The 16,359-nt window shown below is 37.6% G+C and overlaps 26 non-coding genes across 26 annotated transcripts; all 26 read left to right on the top strand.

Annotated features, from left to right (window-relative positions):
- Positions 1 to 894: 894 nt before the first annotated feature.
- TRNAI-UAU (transfer RNA isoleucine (anticodon UAU)) lies at positions 895 to 986 on the top strand. The gene is given in 2 exon segments: positions 895 to 932; positions 951 to 986. It is a non-coding gene; the product is annotated as a tRNA-Ile (tRNA).
- A 141-nt stretch (positions 987 to 1,127) lies between these two features.
- TRNAI-UAU (transfer RNA isoleucine (anticodon UAU)) lies at positions 1,128 to 1,219 on the top strand. The gene is given in 2 exon segments: positions 1,128 to 1,165; positions 1,184 to 1,219. It is a non-coding gene; the product is annotated as a tRNA-Ile (tRNA).
- A 2,471-nt stretch (positions 1,220 to 3,690) lies between these two features.
- TRNAI-UAU (transfer RNA isoleucine (anticodon UAU)) lies at positions 3,691 to 3,782 on the top strand. Its single transcript is given in 2 exon segments — positions 3,691 to 3,728; positions 3,747 to 3,782. It is a non-coding gene; the product is annotated as a tRNA-Ile (tRNA).
- Positions 3,783 to 4,622: 840 nt separating this feature from the next.
- Positions 4,623 to 4,714, top strand: TRNAI-UAU (transfer RNA isoleucine (anticodon UAU)). The gene is given in 2 exon segments: positions 4,623 to 4,660; positions 4,679 to 4,714. It is a non-coding gene; the product is annotated as a tRNA-Ile (tRNA).
- Positions 4,715 to 5,321: 607 nt separating this feature from the next.
- On the top strand, positions 5,322 to 5,413 carry TRNAI-UAU (transfer RNA isoleucine (anticodon UAU)). Its single transcript is given in 2 exon segments — positions 5,322 to 5,359; positions 5,378 to 5,413. It is a non-coding gene; the product is annotated as a tRNA-Ile (tRNA).
- A 141-nt stretch (positions 5,414 to 5,554) lies between these two features.
- On the top strand, positions 5,555 to 5,646 carry TRNAI-UAU (transfer RNA isoleucine (anticodon UAU)). Its single transcript is given in 2 exon segments — positions 5,555 to 5,592; positions 5,611 to 5,646. It is a non-coding gene; the product is annotated as a tRNA-Ile (tRNA).
- A 141-nt stretch (positions 5,647 to 5,787) lies between these two features.
- Positions 5,788 to 5,879, top strand: TRNAI-UAU (transfer RNA isoleucine (anticodon UAU)). The gene is given in 2 exon segments: positions 5,788 to 5,825; positions 5,844 to 5,879. It is a non-coding gene; the product is annotated as a tRNA-Ile (tRNA).
- A 141-nt stretch (positions 5,880 to 6,020) lies between these two features.
- On the top strand, positions 6,021 to 6,112 carry TRNAI-UAU (transfer RNA isoleucine (anticodon UAU)). Its single transcript is given in 2 exon segments — positions 6,021 to 6,058; positions 6,077 to 6,112. It is a non-coding gene; the product is annotated as a tRNA-Ile (tRNA).
- Positions 6,113 to 6,253: 141 nt separating this feature from the next.
- Positions 6,254 to 6,345, top strand: TRNAI-UAU (transfer RNA isoleucine (anticodon UAU)). Its single transcript is given in 2 exon segments — positions 6,254 to 6,291; positions 6,310 to 6,345. It is a non-coding gene; the product is annotated as a tRNA-Ile (tRNA).
- Positions 6,346 to 6,486: 141 nt separating this feature from the next.
- On the top strand, positions 6,487 to 6,578 carry TRNAI-UAU (transfer RNA isoleucine (anticodon UAU)). Its single transcript is given in 2 exon segments — positions 6,487 to 6,524; positions 6,543 to 6,578. It is a non-coding gene; the product is annotated as a tRNA-Ile (tRNA).
- Positions 6,579 to 6,719: 141 nt separating this feature from the next.
- On the top strand, positions 6,720 to 6,811 carry TRNAI-UAU (transfer RNA isoleucine (anticodon UAU)). Its single transcript is given in 2 exon segments — positions 6,720 to 6,757; positions 6,776 to 6,811. It is a non-coding gene; the product is annotated as a tRNA-Ile (tRNA).
- Positions 6,812 to 6,952: 141 nt separating this feature from the next.
- TRNAI-UAU (transfer RNA isoleucine (anticodon UAU)) lies at positions 6,953 to 7,044 on the top strand. Its single transcript is given in 2 exon segments — positions 6,953 to 6,990; positions 7,009 to 7,044. It is a non-coding gene; the product is annotated as a tRNA-Ile (tRNA).
- A 374-nt stretch (positions 7,045 to 7,418) lies between these two features.
- Positions 7,419 to 7,510, top strand: TRNAI-UAU (transfer RNA isoleucine (anticodon UAU)). Its single transcript is given in 2 exon segments — positions 7,419 to 7,456; positions 7,475 to 7,510. It is a non-coding gene; the product is annotated as a tRNA-Ile (tRNA).
- Positions 7,511 to 7,651: 141 nt separating this feature from the next.
- On the top strand, positions 7,652 to 7,743 carry TRNAI-UAU (transfer RNA isoleucine (anticodon UAU)). Its single transcript is given in 2 exon segments — positions 7,652 to 7,689; positions 7,708 to 7,743. It is a non-coding gene; the product is annotated as a tRNA-Ile (tRNA).
- An 838-nt stretch (positions 7,744 to 8,581) lies between these two features.
- TRNAV-UAC (transfer RNA valine (anticodon UAC)) lies at positions 8,582 to 8,673 on the top strand. The gene is given in 2 exon segments: positions 8,582 to 8,619; positions 8,638 to 8,673. It is a non-coding gene; the product is annotated as a tRNA-Val (tRNA).
- Positions 8,674 to 8,814: 141 nt separating this feature from the next.
- On the top strand, positions 8,815 to 8,906 carry TRNAV-UAC (transfer RNA valine (anticodon UAC)). Its single transcript is given in 2 exon segments — positions 8,815 to 8,852; positions 8,871 to 8,906. It is a non-coding gene; the product is annotated as a tRNA-Val (tRNA).
- Positions 8,907 to 9,047: 141 nt separating this feature from the next.
- TRNAI-UAU (transfer RNA isoleucine (anticodon UAU)) lies at positions 9,048 to 9,139 on the top strand. Its single transcript is given in 2 exon segments — positions 9,048 to 9,085; positions 9,104 to 9,139. It is a non-coding gene; the product is annotated as a tRNA-Ile (tRNA).
- A 141-nt stretch (positions 9,140 to 9,280) lies between these two features.
- Positions 9,281 to 9,372, top strand: TRNAV-UAC (transfer RNA valine (anticodon UAC)). Its single transcript is given in 2 exon segments — positions 9,281 to 9,318; positions 9,337 to 9,372. It is a non-coding gene; the product is annotated as a tRNA-Val (tRNA).
- A 374-nt stretch (positions 9,373 to 9,746) lies between these two features.
- On the top strand, positions 9,747 to 9,838 carry TRNAI-UAU (transfer RNA isoleucine (anticodon UAU)). Its single transcript is given in 2 exon segments — positions 9,747 to 9,784; positions 9,803 to 9,838. It is a non-coding gene; the product is annotated as a tRNA-Ile (tRNA).
- Positions 9,839 to 9,979: 141 nt separating this feature from the next.
- On the top strand, positions 9,980 to 10,071 carry TRNAV-UAC (transfer RNA valine (anticodon UAC)). Its single transcript is given in 2 exon segments — positions 9,980 to 10,017; positions 10,036 to 10,071. It is a non-coding gene; the product is annotated as a tRNA-Val (tRNA).
- A 141-nt stretch (positions 10,072 to 10,212) lies between these two features.
- TRNAV-UAC (transfer RNA valine (anticodon UAC)) lies at positions 10,213 to 10,304 on the top strand. The gene is given in 2 exon segments: positions 10,213 to 10,250; positions 10,269 to 10,304. It is a non-coding gene; the product is annotated as a tRNA-Val (tRNA).
- A 141-nt stretch (positions 10,305 to 10,445) lies between these two features.
- Positions 10,446 to 10,537, top strand: TRNAV-UAC (transfer RNA valine (anticodon UAC)). The gene is given in 2 exon segments: positions 10,446 to 10,483; positions 10,502 to 10,537. It is a non-coding gene; the product is annotated as a tRNA-Val (tRNA).
- A 141-nt stretch (positions 10,538 to 10,678) lies between these two features.
- Positions 10,679 to 10,770, top strand: TRNAV-UAC (transfer RNA valine (anticodon UAC)). The gene is given in 2 exon segments: positions 10,679 to 10,716; positions 10,735 to 10,770. It is a non-coding gene; the product is annotated as a tRNA-Val (tRNA).
- Positions 10,771 to 10,911: 141 nt separating this feature from the next.
- Positions 10,912 to 11,003, top strand: TRNAV-UAC (transfer RNA valine (anticodon UAC)). Its single transcript is given in 2 exon segments — positions 10,912 to 10,949; positions 10,968 to 11,003. It is a non-coding gene; the product is annotated as a tRNA-Val (tRNA).
- A 141-nt stretch (positions 11,004 to 11,144) lies between these two features.
- Positions 11,145 to 11,236, top strand: TRNAV-UAC (transfer RNA isoleucine (anticodon UAU)). Its single transcript is given in 2 exon segments — positions 11,145 to 11,182; positions 11,201 to 11,236. It is a non-coding gene; the product is annotated as a tRNA-Val (tRNA).
- A 374-nt stretch (positions 11,237 to 11,610) lies between these two features.
- Positions 11,611 to 11,702, top strand: TRNAI-UAU (transfer RNA isoleucine (anticodon UAU)). The gene is given in 2 exon segments: positions 11,611 to 11,648; positions 11,667 to 11,702. It is a non-coding gene; the product is annotated as a tRNA-Ile (tRNA).
- The last annotated feature ends 4,657 nt before the right edge of the window (positions 11,703 to 16,359 follow it).

Genomic DNA, 16,359 nt, shown 5'->3' with positions numbered 1-16,359 from the left:
GTGCAGTACTTGCGAGTAGTGCCGAGGTTGTGAGTTCGATCCTCTCCTTGGGAAGACGTATTTTATTTGAAAATGATATTCGTTACTTATGAGGATAGAACGTCAATTACCAGACTCCTCGTGTCCTTTTTTATGAAATTGATTTTAGATTTGCTCACTTCGTAATAGAAATTTTCTTTCTAACTCGGACATCTGTCCCCAGTGGCGCAATTGGTTAGCGCGCGGTACTTATAGTGCAGTTCTTGCGAGTAACGCCGAGACTGTGAGTTCGATCCTCACCTGGGGAAGACGTATTTTATTTAAAAATGATATTCTTTACTTATGAGGATAGAACGTCAATTACGAGACTCCTCGTGTCCTTTTTTATGTAATTGTTTTTAGATTTGTTCACTTCGTAATAGAAATTTTCTTTCTTTCTCGGACATCTGTCCCCAGTGGCGCAATTGGCTAGCGCGCGGTACGTATAGTGCAGTACTTGCGAGTAATGCCGAGGCTGTGAGTTCGATCGTCACCTGGGGAAGACGTATTTTATTTAAAAATGATATTCTTTACTTAAGAGGATAGAACGTCAATTACCAGACTCCTCGTGTCCTTTTTCATGCAATTGTTTTTAGATTTGTTCACTTCGTAATAGAAATTTTCTTTCTTTCTCGGACATCTGTCCCCAGTGGCGCACTTGGTTAGCGCGCGGTACTTATAGTGCAGTACTTGCGAGTAATTCCGAGGCTGTGAGTTCGATCCTCACCTGGGGAAGATGTGTTTTATTTAAAAATGATATTCTTTACTTATGAGGATAGAACGTCAATTACCAGACTCCTCGTGTCCTTTTTTATGCAATTGTTTTTAGATTTGTTCACTTCGTAATAGAAATTTTCTTTCTTTCTCGGACATCTGTCCCCAGTGGCGCAATTGGTTAGCGCGCGGTACTTATAGTGCAGTACTTGCGAGTAATGCCGAGGCTGTGAGTTCGATCCTCACCTGGGGAAGAAGTATTTTATATAAAAATGATATTCTTTACTTATGAGGATAGAACGTCAATTACGAGACTCCTCGTGTCCTTTTTCATGCAATTGTTTTTAGATTTGCTCACTTCGTAATAGAAATTTTCTTTCTTTCTCGGACATCTGTCCCCAGTGGCGCAATTGGTTAGCGCGCGGTACTTATAGTGCAGTACTTGCGAGTAATGCCGAGGCTGTGAGTTCGATCCTCACCTGGGGAAGAAGTATTTTATATAAAAATGATATTCTTTACTTATGAGGATAGAACGTCAATTACGAGACTCCTCGTGTCCTTTTTTATGCAATTGTTTTTAGATTTGCTCACTTCGTAATAGAAATTTTCTTTCTAACTCGGACATCTGTCCCCAGTGGCGCAATTGGTTAGTGCGCGGAACTTATAGTGCAGTACTTGCGAGTAGTGCCGAGGTTGTGAGTTCGATCCTCTCCTTGGGAAGACGTATTTTATTTGAAAATGATATTCGTTACTTATGAGGATAGAACGTCAATTACCAGACTCCTCGTGTCCTTTTTTATGAAATTGTTTTTAGATTTGCTCACTTCGTAATAGAAATTTTCTTTCTAACTCGGACATCTGTCCCCAGTGGCGCAATTCGTTAGCGCGCGGAACTTATAGTGCAGTACTTGTGAGTAGTGCCGAGGTTGTGAGTTCGATCCTCTCCTTGGGAAGACGTATTTTATTTGAAAATGATATTCGTTACTTATGAGGATAGAACGTCAATTACCAGACTCCTCGTGTCCTTTTTTATGAAATTGTTTTTAGATTTGCTCACTTCGTAAAAGAAATTTTCTTTCTAACTCGGACATCTGTCCCCAGTGGCGCAATTGGTTAGCGCGCGGAACTTATAGTGCAGTACTTGCGAGTAGTGCCGAGGTTGTGAGTTCGATCCTCTCCTCGGGAAGACGTATTTTATTTGAAAATGATATTCGTTACTTATGAGGATAGAACGTCAATTACCAGACTCCTCGTGTCCTTTTTTATGAAATTGTTTTTAGATTTGCTCACTTCGTAATAGAAATTTTCTTTCTAACTCGGACATCTGTCCCCAGTGGCGCAATTGGTTAGCGCGCGGAACTTATAGTGCAGTACTTGCGAGTAGTGCCGAGGTTGTGAGTTCGATCCTCTCCTTGGGAAGACGTATTTTATTTGAAAATGATATTCGTTAATTATGAGGATAGAACGTCAATTACCAGACTCCTCGTGTCCTTTTTCATGAAATTGTTTTTAGATTTGCTCACTTCGTAATAGAAATTTTCTTTCTAACTCGGACATCTGTCCCCAGTGGCGCAATTGGTTAGCGCGCGGAACTTATAGTGCAGTACTTGCGAGTAGTGCCGAGGTTGTGAGTTCGATCCTCTCCTTGGGAAGACGTATTTTATTTGAAAATGATATTCGTTACTTATGAGGATAGAACGTCAATTACCAGACTCCTCGTGTCCTTTTTTATGAAATTGATTTTAGATTTGCTCACTTCGTAATAGAAATTTTCTTTCTAACTCGGACATCTGTCCCCAGTGGCGCAATTGGTTAGTGCGCGGAACTTATAGTGCAGTACTTGCGAGTAGTGCCGAGGTTGTGAGTTCGATCCTCTCCTTGGGAAGACGTATTTTATTTGAAAATGATATTCGTTACTTATGAGGATAGAACGTCAATTACCAGACTCCTCGTGTCCTTTTTTATGAAATTGTTTTTAGATTTGCTCACTTCGTAATAGAAATTTTCTTTCTAACTCGGACATCTGTCCCCAGTGGCGCAATTCGTTAGCGCGCGGAACTTATAGTGCAGTACTTGTGAGTAGTGCCGAGGTTGTGAGTTCGATCCTCTCCTTGGGAAGACGTATTTTATTTGAAAATGATATTCGTTACTTATGAGGATAGAACGTCAATTACCAGACTCCTCGTGTCCTTTTTTATGAAATTGTTTTTAGATTTGCTCACTTCGTAAAAGAAATTTTCTTTCTAACTCGGACATCTGTCCCCAGTGGCGCAATTGGTTAGCGCGCGGAACTTATAGTGCAGTACTTGCGAGTAGTGCCGAGGTTGTGAGTTCGATCCTCTCCTCGGGAAGACGTATTTTATTTGAAAATGATATTCGTTACTTATGAGGATAGAACGTCAATTACCAGACTCCTCGTGTCCTTTTTTATGAAATTGTTTTTAGATTTGCTCACTTCGTAATAGAAATTTTCTTTCTAACTCGGACATCTGTCCCCAGTGGCGCAATTGGTTAGCGCGCGGAACTTATAGTGCAGTACTTGCGAGTAGTGCCGAGGTTGTGAGTTCGATCCTCTCCTTGGGAAGACGTATTTTATTTGAAAATGATATTCGTTAATTATGAGGATAGAACGTCAATTACCAGACTCCTCGTGTCCTTTTTCATGAAATTGTTTTTAGATTTGCTCACTTCGTAATAGAAATTTTCTTTCTAACTCGGACATCTGTCCCCAGTGGCGCAATTGGTTAGCGCGCGGAACTTATAGTGCAGTACTTGCGAGTAGTGCCGAGGTTGTGAGTTCGATCCTCTCCTTGGGAAGACGTATTTTATTTGAAAATGATATTCGTTACTTATGAGGATAGAACGTCAATTACCAGACTCCTCGTGTCCTTTTTTATGAAATTGATTTTAGATTTGCTCACTTCGTAATAGAAATTTTCTTTCTAACTCGGACATCTGTCCCCAGTGGCGCAATTGGTTAGCGCGCGGTACTTATAGTGCAGTTCTTGCGAGTAATGCCGAGGCTGTGAGTTCGATCCTCACCTGGGGAAGACGTATTTTATTTAAAAATGATATTCTTTACTTATGAGGATAGAACGTCAATTACGAGACTCCTCGTGTCCTTTTTTATGCAATTGTTTTTAGATTTGTTCACTTCGTAATAGGAATTTTCTTTCTTTCTCGGACATCTGTCCCCAGTGGCGCAATTGGTTAGCGCGCGGTACTTATAGTGCAGTACTTGCGAGAAATTCCGAGGATGTGAGTTCGATCCTCACCTGGGGAAGACGTATTTTATTTAAAAATGATATTCTTTACTTAAGAGGATAGAACGTCAATTACCAGACTCCTCGTGTCCTTTTTTATGCAATTGTTTTTAGATTTGTTCACTTCGTAATAGGAATTTTCTTTCTAACTCGGACATCTGTCCCCAGTGGCGCAATTGGCTAGCGCGCGGTACTTATAGTGCAGTACTTGCGAGTAATGCCGAGGCTGTGAGTTCGATCGTCACCTGGGGAAGACGTATTTTATTTAAAAATGATATTCTTTACTTAAGAGGATAGAACGTCAATTACCAGACTCCTCGTGTCCTTTTTTATGCAATTGTTTTTAGATTTGTTCACTTCGTAATAGAAATTTTCTTTCTTTCTCGGACATCTGTCCCCAGTGGCGCAATTGGTTAGCGCGCGGTACTTATAGTGCAGTACTTGCGAGTAATTCCGAGGATGTGAGTTCGATCCTCACCTGGGGAAGATGTATTTTATTTAAAAATGATATTCTTTACTTAAGAGGATAGAACGTCAATTACCAGACTCCTCGTGTCCTTTTTTATGCAATTGTTTTTAGATTTGTTCACTTCGTAATAGAAATTTTCTTTCTTTCTCGGACATCTGTCCCCAGTGGCGCAATTGGTTAGCGCGCGGTACTTATAGTGCAGTACTTGCGAGTAATGCCGAGGCTGTGAGTTCGATCCTCACCTGGGGAAGATGTATTTTATTTAAAAATGATATTCTTTACTTAAGAGGATAGAACGTCAATTACCAGACTCCTCGTGTCCTTTTTTATGCAATTGTTTTTAGATTTGTTCACTTCGTAATAGAAATTTTCTTTCTTTCTCGGACATCTGTCCCCAGTGGCGCAATTGGTTAGCGCGCGGTACTTATAGTGCAGTACTTGCGAGTAATTCCGAGGCTGTGAGTTCGATCCTCACCTGGGGAAGATGTATTTTATTTAAAAATGATATTCTTTACTTAAGAGGATAGAACGTCAATTACCAGACTCCTCGTGTCCTTTTTTATGCAATTGTTTTTAGATTTGTTCACTTCGTAATAGAAATTTTCTTTCTTTCTCGGACATCTGTCCCCAGTGGCGCAATTGGTTAGCGCGCGGTACTTATAGTGCAGTACTTGCGAGTAATTCCGAGGATGTGAGTTCGATCCTCACCTGGGGAAGATGTATTTTATTTAAAAATGATATTCTTTACTTAAGAGGATAGAACGTCAATTACCAGACTCCTCGTGTCCTTTTTTATGCAATTGTTTTTAGATTTGTTCACTTCGTAATAGAAATTTTCTTTCTTTCTCGGACATCTGTCCCCAGTGGCGCAATTGGTTAGCGCGCGGTACTTATAGTGCAGTACTTGCGAGTAATGCCGAGGCTGTGAGTTCGATCCTCACCTGGGGAAGATGTATTTTATTTAAAAATGATATTCTTTACTTAAGAGGATAGAACGTCAATTACGAGACTCCTCGTGTCCTTTTTTATGCAATTGTTTTTAAATTTGTTCACTTCGTAATAGAAATTTTCTTTCTTTCTCGGACATCTGTCCCCAGTGGCGCAATTGGTTAGCGCGCGGTACTTATAGTGCAGTACTTGCGAATAATGCCGAGGCTGTGAGTTCGATCCTCACCTGGGGAAGATGTATTTTATTTAAAAATGATATTCTTTACTTATGAGTATAGAACGTCAATTACGAGACTCCTCGTGTCCTTTTTTATGCAATTGCTTTTAGATTTGTTCACTTCGTAATAGAAATTTTCTTTCTTTCTCGGACATCTGTCCCCAGTGGCGCAATTGGTTAGCGCGCGGTACTTATAGTGCAGTACTTGCGAGTAATGCCGAGGCTGTGAGTTCGATCCTCACCTGGGGAAGATGTATTTTATTTAAAAATGATATTCTTTACTTAAGAGGATAGAACGTCAATTACCAGACTCCTCGTGTCCTTTTTTATGCAATTGTTTTTAGATTTGTTCACTTCGTAATAGAAATTTTCTTTCTTTCTCGGACATCTGTCCCCAGTGGCGCAATTGGTTAGCGCGCGGTACTTATAGTGCAGTACTTGCGAGTAATGCCGAGGCTGTGAGTTCGATCCTCACCTGGGGAAGATGTATTTTATTTAAAAATGATATTCTTTACTTAAGAGGATAGAACGTCAATTACGAGACTCCTCGTGTCCTTTTTTATGCAATTGTTTTTAAATTTGTTCACTTCGTAATAGAAATTTTCTTTCTTTCTCGGACATCTGTCCCCAGTGGCGCAATTGGTTAGCGCGCGGTACTTATAGTGCAGTACTTGCGAGTAATGCCGAGGCTGTGAGTTCGATCCTCACCTGGGGAAGATGTATTTTATTTAAAAATGATATTCTTTACTTATGAGTATAGAACGTCAATTACGAGACTCCTCGTGTCCTTTTTTATGCAATTGTTTTTAAATTTGTTCACTTCGTAATAGAAATTTTCTTTCTTTCTCGGACATTTGTCCCCAGTGGCGCAATTGGTTAGCGCGCGGTACTTATAGTGCAGTACTTGCGAGTAATGCCGAGGCTGTGAGTTCGATCCTCACCTGGGGAAGATGTATTTTATTTAAAAATGATATTCTTTACTTATGAGTATAGAACGTCAATTACGAGACTCCTCGTGTCCTTTTTTATGCAATTGCTTTTAGATTTGTTCACTTCGTAATAGAAATTTTCTTTCTTTCTCGGACATCTGTCCCCAGTGGCGCAATTGGTTAGCGCGCGGTACTTATAGTGCAGTACTTGCGAGTAATGCCGAGGCTGTGAGTTCGATCCTCACCTGGGGAAGATGTATTTTATTTAAAAATGATATTCTTTACTTAAGAGGATAGAACGTCAATTACCAGACTCCTCGTGTCCTTTTTTATGCAATTGTTTTTAGATTTGTTCACTTCGTAATAGAAATTTTCTTTCTTTCTCGGACATCTGTCCCCAGTGGCGCAATTGGTTAGCGCGCGGTACTTATAGTGCAGTACTTGCGAGTAATGCTGAGGCTGTGAGTTCGATCCTCACCTGGGGAAGATGTATTTTATTTAAAAATGATATTCTTTACTTAAGAGGATAGAACGTCAATTACGAGACTCCTCGTGTCCTTTTTTATGCAATTGTTTTTAAATTTGTTCACTTCGTAATAGAAATTTTCTTTCTTTCTCGGACATCTGTCCCCAGTGGCGCAATTGGTTAGCGCGCGGTACTTATAGTGCAGTACTTGCGAGTAATGCCGAGGCTGTGAGTTCGATCCTCACCTGTGGAAGATGTATTTTATTTAAAAATGATATTCTTTACTTATGAGTATAGAACGTCAATTACGAGACTCCTCGTGTCCTTTTTTATGCAATTGTTTTTAAATTTGTTCACTTCGTAATAGAAATTTTCTTTCTTTCTCGGACATCTGTCCCCAGTGGCGCAATTGGTTAGCGCGCGGTACTTATAGTGCAGTACTTGCGAGTAATGCCGAGGCTGTGAGTTCGATCCTCACCTGGGGAAGATGTATTTTATTTAAAAATGATATTCTTTACTTATGAGTATAGAACGTCAATTACGAGACTCCTCGTGTCCTTTTTTATGCAATTGTTTTTAAATTTGTTCACTTCGTAATAGAAATTTTCTTTCTTTCTCGGACATCTGTCCCCAGTGGCGCAATTGGTTAGCGCGCGGTACTTATAGTGCAGTACTTGCGAGTAATGCCGAGGCTGTGAGTTCGATCCTCACCTGGGGAAGACGTATTTTATTTAAAAATGATATTCTTTACTTATGAGGATAGAACGTCAATTACCAGACTCCTCGTGTCCTTTTTTATGCAATTGTTTTTAGATTTGTTCACTTCGTAATAGAAATTTTCTTTCTTTCTCGGACATCTGTCCCCAGTGGCGCAATTGGTTAGCGCGCGGTACTTATAATGCAGTACTTGCGAGTAATGCCGAGGCTATGAGTTCGATCCTCACCTGGGGAAGAAGTATTTTATATAAAAATGATATTCTTTACTTATGAGGATAGAACGTCAATTACCAGACTCCTCGTGTCCTTTTTTATGCAATTGTTTTTAGATTTGCTCACTTTAATAGAAATTTTCTTTCTAACTCAGACATCTGTCCCCAGTGGCGCAATTGGTTAGCGCGCGAAACTTATAGTGCAGTACTTGCTAGTAGTGCCGAGGTTGTGAGTTCGATCCTCTCCTTGGGAAGACGTATTTTATTTGAAAATGATATTCGTTACTTATGAGGATAGAACGTCAATTACCAGACTCCTCGTGTCCTTTTTTATGAAATTGTTTTTAGATTTGCTCACTTCGTAATAGAAATTTTCTTTCTATCTCGGACATCTGTCCCCAGTGGCGCAATTGGTTAGCGCGCGGAACTTATAGTGCAGTACTTGCGAGTAGTGCCGAGGTTGTGAGTTCGATCCTCTCCTTGGGAAGACGTATTTTATTTGAAAATGATATTCGTTACTTATGAGGATAGAACGTCAATTACCAGACTCCTCGTGTCCTTTTTTATGAAATTGTTTTTAGATTTGCTCACTTCGTAATAGAAATTTTCTTTCTAACTCGGACATCTGTCCCCAGTGGCGCAATTGGTTAGCGCGCGGGACTTACAGTGCAGTACTTGCGAGTAGTGCCGAGGCTGTGAGTTCGATCCTCACCTGGGGAAGATGTATTTTATTTAAAAATGATATTCTTTACTTAAGAGGATAGAACGTCAATTACCAGACTCCTCGTGTCCTTTTTTATGCAATTGTTTTTAGATTTGTTCACTTCGTAATAGAAATTTTCTTTCTTTCTCGGACATCTGTCCCCAGTGGCGCAATTGGTTAGCGCGCGGGACTTACAGTGCAGTACTTGCGAGTAGTGCCGAGGCTGTGAGTTCGATCCTCACCTGGGGAAGATGTATTTTATTTAAAAATGATATTCTTTACTTATGAGGATAGAACGTCAATTACCAGACTCCTCGTGTCCTTTTTTATGCAATTGTTTTTAGATTTGTTCACTTCGTAATAGAAATTTTCTTTCTTTCTCGGACATCTGTCCCCAGTGGCGCAATTGGTTAGCGCGCGGTACTTATAGTGCAGTACTTGCGAGTAATGCCGAGGCTGTGAGTTCGATCCTCACCTGGGGAAGACGTATTTTATTTAAAAATGATATTCTTTACTTAAGAGGATAGAACGTCAATTACCAGACTCCTCGTGTCCTTTTTTATGCAATTGTTTTTAGATTTGTTCACTTCGTAATAGAAATTTTCTTTCTTTCTCGGACATCTGTCCCCAGTGGCGCAATTGGTTAGCGCGCGGGACTTACAGTGCAGTACTTGCGAGTAATGCCGAGGCTGTGAGTTCGATCCTCACCTGGGGAAGACGTATTTTATTTAAAAATGATATTCTTTACTTAAGAGGATAGAACGTCAATTACCAGACTCCTCGTGTCCTTTTTTATGAAATTGTTTTTAGATTTGTTCACTTCGTAATAGAAATTTTCTTTCTTTCTCGGACATCTGTCCCCAGTGGCGCAATTGGTTAGCGCGCGGTACTTATAGTGCAGTACTTGCGAGTAATGCCGAGGCTGTGAGCTCGATCCTCACCTGGGGAAGATGTATTTTATTTAAAAATGATATTCTTTACTTATGAGGATAGAACGTCAATTACCAGACTCCTCGTGTCCTTTTTTATGCAATTGTTTTTAGATTTGTTCACTTCGTAATAGAAATTTTCTTTCTTTCTCGGACATCTGTCCCCAGTGGCGCAATTGGTTAGCGCGCGGTACTTATAGTGCAGTACTTGCGAGTAATGCCGAGGCTGTGAGTTCGATCCTCACCTGGGGAAGACGTATTTTATTTAAAAATGATATTCTTTACTTAAGAGGATAGAACGTCAATTACCAGACTCCTCGTGTCCTTTTTTATGCAATTGTTTTTAGATTTGTTCACTTCGTAATAGAAATTTTCTTTCTTTCTCGGACATCTGTCCCCAGTGGCGCAATTGGTTAGCGCGCGGTACTTACAGTGCAGTACTTGCGAGTAATGCCGAGGCTGTGAGTTCGATCCTCACCTGGGGAAGACGTATTTTATTTAAAAATGATATTCTTTACTTAAGAGGATAGAACGTCAATTACCAGACTCCTCGTGTCCTTTTTTATGCAATTGTTTTTAGATTTGTTCACTTCGTAATAGAAATTTTCTTTCTTTCTCGGACATCTGTCCCCAGTGGCGCAATTGGTTAGCGCGCGGGACTTACAGTGCAGTACTTGCGAGTAATGCCGAAGCTGTGAGTTCGATCCTCACCTGGGGAAGACGTATTTTATTTAAAAATGATATTCTTTACTTAAGAGGATAGAACGTCAATTACCAGACTCCTCGTGTCCTTTTTTATGAAATTGTTTTTAGATTTGTTCACTTCGTAATAGAAATTTTCTTTCTTTCTCGGACATCTGTCCCCAGTGGCGCAATTGGTTAGCGCGCGGGACTTACAGTGCAGTACTTGCGAGTAATGCCGAGGCTGTGAGTTCGATCCTCACCTGGGGAAGACGTATTTTATTTAAAAATGATATTCTTTACTTATGAGGATAGAACGTCAATTACCAGACTCCTCGTGTCCTTTTTTATGCAATTGTTTTTAGATTTGTTCACTTCGTAATAGAAATTTTCTTTCTTTCTCGGACATCTGTCCCCAGTGGCGCAATTGGTTAGCGCGCGGTACTTACAGTGCAGTACTTGCGAGTAATGCCGAGGCTGTGAGTTCGATCCTCACCTGGGGAAGACGTATTTTATTTAAAAATGATATTCTTTACTTAAGAGGATAGAACGTCAATTACCAGACTCCTCGTGTCCTTTTTTATGCAATTGTTTTTAGATTTGTTCACTTCGTAATAGAAATTTTCTTTCTTTCTCGGACATCTGTCCCCAGTGGCGCAATTGGTTAGCGCGCGGGACTTACAGTGCAGTACTTGCGAGTAATGCCGAGGCTGTGAGTTCGATCCTCACCTGGGGAAGACGTATTTTATTTAAAAATGATATTCTTTACTTAAGAGGATAGAACGTCAATTACCAGACTCCTCGTGTCCTTTTTTATGAAATTGTTTTTAGATTTGCTCACTTCGTAATAGAAATTTTCTTTCTAACTCGGACATCTGTCCCCAGTGGCGCAATTGGTTAGCGCGCGGGACTTACAGTGCAGTACTTGCGAGTAGTGCCGAGGCTGTGAGTTCGATCCTCACCTGGGGAAGACGTATTTTATTTAAAAATGATATTCTTTACTTAAGAGGATAGAACGTCAATTACGAGACTCCTCGTGTCCTTTTTTATGCAATTGTTTTTAGATTTGTTCACTTCGTAATAGAAATTTTCTTTCTTTCTCGGACATCTGTCCCCAGTGGCGCAATTGGTTAGCGCGCGGTACTTATAGTGCAGTACTTGCGAGTAATGCCGAGGCTGTGAGCTCGATCCTCACCTGGGGAAGATGTATTTTATTTAAAAATGATATTCTTTACTTATGAGGATAGAACGTCAATTACCAGACTCCTCGTGTCCTTTTTTATGCAATTGTTTTTAGATTTGTTCACTTCGTAATAGAAATTTTCTTTCTTTCTCGGACATCTGTCCCCAGTGGCGCAATTGGTTAGCGCGCGGTACTTATAGTGCAGTACTTGCGAGTAATGCCGAGGCTGTGAGTTCGATCCTCACCTGGGGAAGACGTATTTTATTTAAAAATGATATTCTTTACTTAAGAGGATAGAACGTCAATTACCAGACTCCTCGTGTCCTTTTTTTATGCAATTGTTTTTAGATTTGCTCACTTCGTAATAGAAATTTTCTTTCTATCTCGGACATCTGTCCCCAGTGGCGCAATTGGTTAGCGCGCGGAACTTATAGTGCAGTACTTGGGAGTAGTGCCGAGGTTGTGAGTTCGATCCTCTCCTTGGGAAGACGTATTTTATTTGAAAATGATATTCGTTACTTATGAGGATAGAACGTCAATTACCAGACTCCTCGTGTCCTTTTTTATGAAATTGTTTTTAGATTTGCTCACTTCGTAATAGAAATTTTCTTTCTAACTCGGACATCTGTCCCCAGTGGCGCAATTGGTTAGCGCGCGGGAGTTACAGTGCAGTACTTGCGAGTAGTGCCGAGGTTGTGAGTTCGGTTCTCGCCTGGGGAAGATGCATTTTTTTTTCTTTTAGTTTCCTTCCGGTATCATAAGTAAAGCGGCGAGGTCAAGATATTCCTTTCAATTAAATGATTAAAAGTTTTGAATTTTTTTTTCACTGTCAACGTGAATTTTAAATTATGTATCTTGTTATTGACTATGACTGTTGCTATGATATTACTTTTCATTGACTATGCATCTTTTCATCTATTTTAGAGATAATTGATATTATCATTCTTTTAAATGATAATCAATATAAGAGATTTTTGATGTTTTCACCATCACCTTCAATTATTTGTTATAACGGAAGGATAAAATTTGCATACTCCAGAAATCTACAGAAAAATTTTTTTTAAGGTATTTAAAGCGCCATCTTTTGATAAATTGTCAAACTAATGCGGAAGACTTGGAAGTTAATTCTTATGGCCTATCACATGAATTGTGAGGGTGTTTGTTTTTTTAATACATCTTTTTTTTCTCCCATAAATTTTTGAAACATGTCTTTTTAATTTGGAGCGTCCTATATTTGCAAGTAATAGGGTGAGGTCACTGAGACGTAAAATCTTTAATCCATTAGAAGAATTTTTCAAAAAAATAAGTTTTTTGTTTCGTCCCTTTTATTGATTCCTGGCTGTCAGTTGACTTTTATTTGAGGAGAAAAGTAGTTATCTTTCTTCTTCTTAATCACATCTCTCTATAGAAGACTATAAAAAAAAATTCAATCAACTATTGGCGAAAGAATGCTCAGCAACGCCAAAACATTTTTCATTCTGTATGGTTATAATCATACTTCAAAGTTAATATTAATATTCTTGAATAACCAATTTAATATTAATATTCTACGTTATTTGACACACATCGTTCAAACATGAAATGATATTATTTGTAGATTAAAAGTTACAGCCAGACTACATATTGTTTCGTGGGTATTTCTGAAACGGTAACATATCTGTTTGCAGAGATTAATTATTTCATACAGTTTATTTATCTATTATTAATCTCTGTGATATAACTTATTAATTGCGTATTACTTACAAATTTGAATTTCAGTTTTGATAGAATTTTTCTTTCTTCTCCGCGCAACTGTTCCCAATAGTTCCCAATGGTCAGCGCGAGGTACTAATTTTCAGTGTTTGCAAGTAATGCCGAAGCTGTGAGTTCGAGCTTCACCTGGAGAAAAAGGCTTTTATTACTTTTACTCAAAATAATCTGAATGTAACGTTAATTACGAGACTTATCTTGCCATTTACTATGTATATGTTTCAGGATAATTTTCACTTTGTTGCCAATATATAAAATCATTTTTAAAAATATTCATTTTTCTATTTCTACGTAGTAGAACACAGATCGTTAAAATATGAAATTAATAGAGTGATCGCAGAATAAAAATTATAGCCAGGCTACTTAATTTTTCTCCGGTATCTCTAAATCGGTAATTTTGCTTTGATATAAATAGTTCCATATATGTTCCGCTCTTAATATTCCTACTTAATAGGGGAGAGTGGAGTCAATTGTAACAGGGTACGATTGTAACAGAGCAAAAATTTCGAGTGTAGGGTTCTTAATTTGGTTCCTAGGTGGCGCACAAGGTGTATTTAATAAATCTACATGTACACCCCTGCTGGCAACCATTTTTATGTACTTTTGAAAGAGTTGCATCACAAAAGATATTTTCACGCTACATAAGTACTTTTTTTGGTATTAGAATATTATATTGTAACAAAGTAATTTTGTTTAAACTAATAAAAATTATTAACCGAATATGAAAGTGGACACCTTAATTAGCATTTCAAAAAAAAAAGATTAGTTTTGTTAATTAACTAGCATTGTTTTTAACAAATGAAGCTGAAATGGCGTCTTGGGGACTATTGTAACAATAAGTAAAGGGACGATTGTAGCAGCTGAAAATAAAATTCATAATTTCGCTGTGGTCTTTAAGAACCACCAATAGTTTCCCATGTCATTTATATTACGTTGCATGTGCATTATTTTATTTGTCACCTTTCACAGCATAAATTAAAATTTTTAAACCCTTATAGTTAAAAGTTTAACCCTTTAGGTCTCTGCTCATTATTATTTTTACTCCTAAAATATCACTACTGTTTTGATCAATAAAAAAATATATCACAACTATGATAATATGTATAATTAACTATGTTTTAGTTGAATTTATGAACTGTTACAATTGACCCCGTAAGTGGGGACAATTGTAACAAGTGCACGACTGTCAAAAATTGTTAAAAACTAATATAATAACATTTAAAATAAGGTGTTTATTTTTTTTTTCTAGTAGAGGATAGTCTACTTTACTCGTCTGTCAATTAATACTAATAATATATCTGATTTTTTTGTTAGTTAAAAATAGTTAAGTAAAAAATGTTACAATTGACCCCACTCTCCCCTACTCTTCTTAATATTATAGTCAACTCTAATTAACGACAAAAGATGGCGCCTATACTAGTATAAAACCATTGTGTTTAATTTACCTTTACCCTTTCTCAATAAATTTCATAAAAGACAACAATTCTATTTGTTGGTGTACTTTGAGTTCTTTCATTTTGGTCCGTCTTCGTCTGGAGTAATTACAACCAGCATTCGATATTAAAAGCATTTCGTCAGCAAAATAGATTTATCAAACAACACTCTCAAAAGTTAAATTCGTCAACAACAAAAAACTAAGCATCATCGCAAATCAGAAGCGAAAACATCGCACTTGATCATTGAGAAGGTAACAATGGATCAAATACTACAACATAAAAGGATTCTAAAAGGTAAGCTAACTAGATTAACAAATCAAATTGACTTACTTAACAATCAAACAAATTATACTTCAATAATTTAAGTCCATGAAAAGTAACTTAAACGCATTAAATATCGAAATTGATAAATTGAATACTGACATACTCAGTACTTGTCTAGATGCAGATTATATCAATTTTGAAGAGGAAATGCATAATATCTTTTCAAAATTAGATAAATTAAAAATAACCTTAACAGAGGAAATAAAAAGATGAAATGTAAATAATAGTACAACTATTAACAATACTGCATCTAACAATGACAATATATATTTAAATAATTCAACTTCAAATTGTAGCAACAATGTAAAATGACTGCGAGTAGAGCTATCAATTGTTGCAAATTTCATAGATTGGATTTCATTTAGAGATTCATTTTTAGCTTGTGGAGGACACAATGATAATTTAAGTAAAAGCCAAAAATTACAGTACCTCAAACTTTTAGTTAAAGACGAAGCATTTGGATTGTTGCAATCTTTACAAATTTCTAACGATAACTATAATACAGCGTGGCAAATTCTAAAAGACAGGTACGAAAATTAATCGGAAATAACAAATAACAGCTTTAAACAAATTAGTTTTGCAGCCTAATCTAAAGCCTGAATCGACTACTGGTTTGAGAAAAATATCGACACTACTCAACAAATGTATCGATACGCTAAAAATTCTTCAGCAACCTGTCGAGCATAGGGATACAACAATCATATTTTTATTGTGTAACAAATTATGTAATGAAACACTTAAATATTGGTCGTTAGAAGAATCGAAACAAATTAAACCTTCTTTTCAATACTTTAAAGATTCTATGTTGAAAAGAGCGAATGTGCTCTCAACTGCCAGTGTGTATCCAAAACGAATTTTTTTTTCTTTCCATTTTATTATTCTTTTACTTTATGTATTACTATTATAAAAATTAAAATAGTTTCTATTTAGGTTTGGCCGTTGAGTAAATCAATTTTAATATTCTCTAAAACAATTAATTAAAATTAACCGTAAAGCAAACCCTCAATCATCTCATAAATTACAAGAGAGATCTTGTAATAGGCGATAGCTGCATCTTTATCTCCTATTTCATGAGGGGCCCTTTATTATTAGTAATCATGTAACTGGAGAAGGGGGGGGGGCACGAATAGGGTACCATTTTTGGTGAGAAACAAATGGGAAAGTGCGAAAGTCAAGAGGTGTTCCCCAACTTAGCGTTCAGCTGTCTCTTGACTTTAGACATGCTTGTTTAACTTCAACTTAATCAGTTGTAAAAATCTCTTTGTAAATACATTTTCCGAATCTGTGAAGAAATACTACTGTAATAAATACTGAACTATAATAAATAATAAAGAGAGGAGACGCCTCTATACTTATAGTAATACTTTAAGCGATAAATTCAAAATTTAATTTCTCGAGAGC

The sequence above is a fragment of the Parasteatoda tepidariorum genome, chromosome 2, assembly GCF_982258835.1.
Source record: "Parasteatoda tepidariorum strain Cologne lab strain chromosome 2, Ptep-v5.0, whole genome shotgun sequence".
Taxonomy (NCBI): domain Eukaryota; kingdom Metazoa; phylum Arthropoda; class Arachnida; order Araneae; family Theridiidae; genus Parasteatoda; species Parasteatoda tepidariorum.
Note: the sequence above shows the minus strand (reverse complement) of the source record. Positions and strands in the feature narration are given on the sequence as shown.